Below are 4,642 nucleotides of genomic sequence, written 5' to 3'. Positions count from 1 at the left end.
TTGATGCATCTGTAAAAATCTGAATCCATTCTTTATATTTCCAGTCTTTATAACTATAATATTTATTAATTAAATCAGTATTCTTATTACAGAACTTAATTCTGAGTAGTTCTAGGTCAACACAAGGGTTTTCTAATATCCATACAGGTCTAAATTGCCACACACCAGTATCCTCAATCTTCTTATGGTATACTCCTCCATCTCTTGCAACTTGATTTCCCATCCAGCCCAAACTTTCTTTGTATGGCCTATCCTTCTCAATCTGCAGCACCCTTTTTGCAGGATGGCTGTCTTCATGTCCCCTTATATTTTCCAGTAGTTGTCCATCAGTTGCTTCCTACGTATCCCTAATGACATCTCACCTGCTTCAACTTGAATTGCACATACTGGTGAAGATCTAACTGCTCCTATGCATGATCTTAAGGCCCAAGCTTGTATGGTATTCAGGTCTGCCAATACAGATTTTGCTGCTGAACCATATACAATGCTTCCGTAATCTAATCGTGATTGCACTAGGGCTACATATATGTGTTTCAGCGATGCAAAGTTAGCTCCCCATTCCAATCCTGCCAGACTTCTCATGACATTTATTACTTTTTTACATTTATTAGCTACATATCTAATGTGTTCTCTCCATGTTAATCTCTGATCAATAAACACTCCCAGAAAACAAAAACTTTCAACTCTCTGTAGGGTTTCTCCATATTACTGTCCTGAACTCACTCAAGACATTGTTCCTCTTTCTTCCTTTTTTTTTTTTTTTTTTGTTGAACTTTATTGAATATAAGACAGAAGCAGAAACAATCACATGAACAAAATGTTAGAGTGGCTCACAAACAACACATAAAAAACACAAAGGAAATTTAAATGTAATTAGAGTAAGGATAAAAGTAAATTCAATAAAATAAGTAATAGTGCTATGTTACTTAAAGACTATAAAATAAGCTTGTTAACAGTTTATGTGGCCCTCTCAATGCAGGATTTGTTTAATGGTTTGTAAGTATAGGTGACATTCTTTATGAAAAACTAAGAAGATAGGTTTGTTGTTTGCAAAATTACATTTATGAATATAATCCTTAGCTAAAATAGTATGTAAAATTAATGATGTAAGCTTTCTCCACTTACAACTTAAGAACCCAAACAGAACATATTTATGCAATTAAGTCATAATAATATAATAATAACAGTCATAAATGCAACATTAGAAAACTTAGAAACCTCTTGCCACAGTCAACATGATGCATTAATATAATTCTTTTGGGTTTTTTTTGTTTTTTTTTTAAGAAAATGCAAATTATCTACAGGATAGAATTTGCATATAAGCTTAAATTAAACTCCTTACCTTGTTGGTGACGAGATATTTGTCAGGCAACAGCCAAACCTTCTGCCATTGAATATCACTTCAAACTTTTTCCAATGGCTGGTGACATAAGGAATAGAAATACTCCAGCTGAAACAGCAAACTTACAGCTCTGTCATTATTTTTAGATGGTACTAAACATATTTAACACACAAGAGTGTGTGTCATTACATCAACAGGGTGATGTAATGAGATTTCAGAAGGATAAGGAAAAGCTTTATATAGAGACAGAATTAATAGGACCCACAGAGGGACGGAGTTCAGCAGGGTAACAGCTCTGGGGAAGAAGCTGTTCCTGTGCCTGCTGGTGTGGGAAGAGATGCTCCTGAACCGCCTACCAAAAATTAACTATCATGCAATGAAAATGTGAGTTGAGCAGCTGACCCATCCAAACAATGCTCATTTCAAGTCAGTTCTTTGAAAAGTTAGATCAGTTTTTGTATAAAATATCACCACTGTTCCAAATATAATAACACTGAGGGGGGAAACTGTGCTGTGTGTCATTTTCCATGATGATAAAGCTTGTTTGTGACGTCCTGATAATTCCAATGGAATTTTGCCATATTTGTAATAACACATCAGTAAGAAGGGGAGTCCACCAAATTGGTCAAAAACAAGTTAGAACTGAAGTTCCATAAGATGAATTGAGAACTGTTTTATCCAATTCATCTTAAATGTGTTAGTCAATGTAGGAAAATCCAAGGAATCCAAACCATCATTTTTGCATAAATTGGATGCTACAGATTTCCTAATATACTGTGTCCCATTTTTCCACAGACAGTTAAGTGACAGTTGGTCTACAGTTTTAACAGTGTTTGTATTTACATGAACTGTTGATACAGTTACATAAGACAGGCCATTTCTCCAGCTGTGGACAGTAGTGCACAACCAGTCAATGATGGATCTCTTTTAAGCCACAACCTGAATTGATTTTTAACTTTTTTCAATCATCAGGCTGAATCTGTCTTTTCTCAATTTTTGTATTAACAGGGATGTCTGTGTGGTGGGTGGCACCGAGTAGGAAAAGGGGAGGTGCACCAATTAGTGAGACATAGGGCTACCTGCAGGAGGAATGCAGGTTGCAATGCTTGGTACAGGTCGGTGGAGTGAGGCAGGTGAACACCTCATTCCACACTGGCATGCAGGGAAGACTGGAGTGCAGGAATAACTGATAGGCCTTTTCTGTGTTTAAGGTGTTTATATTGTCTGGTTTGAATATGTGTCACATTTATTGTTCTCATGTATTTCAGACCTGCTTCGATCCCTGCTGGGTTGAAGGCAGCTGATAGTCAATGCTGAAGTAGATCGACGTACCAGGTATTTTAAAGTTTAGTCAGGTAGTTTTAAACATTTGGGCTAAATCGGTATGTATTTTAATATTTCTTCAAAAAAGTCTGTGCAACAAAACGGAATAGGTAAACAGAGAAAGGACACTCTTGCCACGTTTTTCAAGAAAGAGTCTTTGGGGTGACATTTTTCAGAGCATTGCAAACATAATGTGAAGATGTGAAGATTTGCATAACTCTGAAACCCCATATTTAATTGAAAATAGCACAAAACAACATAATAGATGTTAAAACTAATTTCATTGTGTTTTAAAGTCATAGAAAAGCTGGCCAATGACCAGGTGGTGAAGTGGAAATGTATACTCTGCTGTTTATAATCTTTTCTCAAATAACATACATCTTACAGGGCATCAAAGTATTCTCGGCAAGCAGCTACATTGCTCACAGTTGGGTTTCACCCTTGTCAAAAATCCTCTAAACCACCTCCCACTACTTGTGCATATCATATCTTCTGAAATCATAGGAATCACTGGGTATAGACTATTAATTTGACAATTTCTCACAAGGATGAACAAGACTTCAAGTGGATTCTAGTTTCTGTGTGGCACCCAGGGTACTGGACAATATGTGTCGGTGATATGAATCTACTTAGCATTTCATGCTGTTGAACATTGTTGAGCCGTTAATTAAACTTCTGTCTTTCTTCACATATCACTACCTCCATGTCTGAGTTTCAGCATTTGGGTCTGTTTGCTCCTGTACAAAAACGTAACATCAGTTTTACATTTAAAAAAAATTACTTCAAGCATGAATTAACACATTGAATCTTTAAGGAGATGGTGCACGCTTCTCGTTGACAACTTCCCCATGCCGCAAGTATTCTTACCATGACAAATTTTGTGCATGTCATCGTGTATCTTCAATTTAATTGTTTTTTAATGTCTTATTAGAGCAAATTTGAAATGAACCAGTTGCCAGTAATTCTCATATCACTTGTTGTTACTGGTAGATTGTAAGGCAACAGATCAACTAAAAGACAGTGAAGACTTTGGGGCACCCAAAGCATCTATATTGCACTTTCTAAAGCAAACTGTACCTGACTGGGTTCAATATAAAGTACCTCTCATGCACAAAGATCAACTACTCTTACATGAATTTGAGATTGCAGGATCCCCCATGGAAAAAAGTAAAGCCGTGGAGGATTCAGGATGGATATGTAAGATGGAATTTCACACACTACTCAGAATCTCAGAGGATGCACTCCAAAGCCGTATGGTTTGTTGCCTCTACTCCCGACATGAATCAGGATTTGGTATGTGATATGCAAACTTGTGTACCTGTGTTTTGTATTGAAAAGTTTGTCATAATTACACATTCAAAGTGTCTTGTTAAAGAAGCATGATAACAATAATAAAATATTCCTCCAGACCAGTGCACAGTCTAGTAGCAATACATGAGTTACTTCTATTCGTCCTGTAGGAGAAGCACCCCTTTTTTGTCAGTGCTATGGCAGCCTCTTGGTGGTGCCTCGGAGATAACTGTCTTACCTCAGATTCTTTCCAAGAGCCCATGGGACAGAGAAGTAGCTGTCCGGAACCTCAGCAAAGCCAGCAACACAATGGACCAAGAAGGTTAGGAAGACACTGTGGAAGCACTTATTTTCAAATTCACATTTCAATCTGTTTATGTTGTGTGTTTTGGGGAGCATGTAGAAAAAAACAACCTCAAAATCAGTGCTTGTTCTAAGGAGTGCAGTTGAATTGAGAGGTTGAATTTTGTGTATAGACAAGTGCTCACAGTTCTCCTCTTTACATCACCAGGCTGAAATATTCAATTGGAGGATGTCTTGTTTAGTTGACATTAGAAGTTGCCTGAATACATTTTTAATAAAGAAATTTCTGTAGCTTCCTTTTTTTCCATTTTCCAGATTTGCACGTGTACTTCTTGCAAACGTCCATCAGATGGTGCAGTTTGTGTCATTGGGACACAGATGTCT

The sequence above is a fragment of the Chaetodon auriga genome, chromosome 18 (assembly GCF_051107435.1).
Source record: "Chaetodon auriga isolate fChaAug3 chromosome 18, fChaAug3.hap1, whole genome shotgun sequence".
NCBI lineage: Eukaryota > Metazoa > Chordata > Actinopteri > Chaetodontiformes > Chaetodontidae > Chaetodon > Chaetodon auriga.
Note: the sequence above shows the minus strand (reverse complement) of the source record.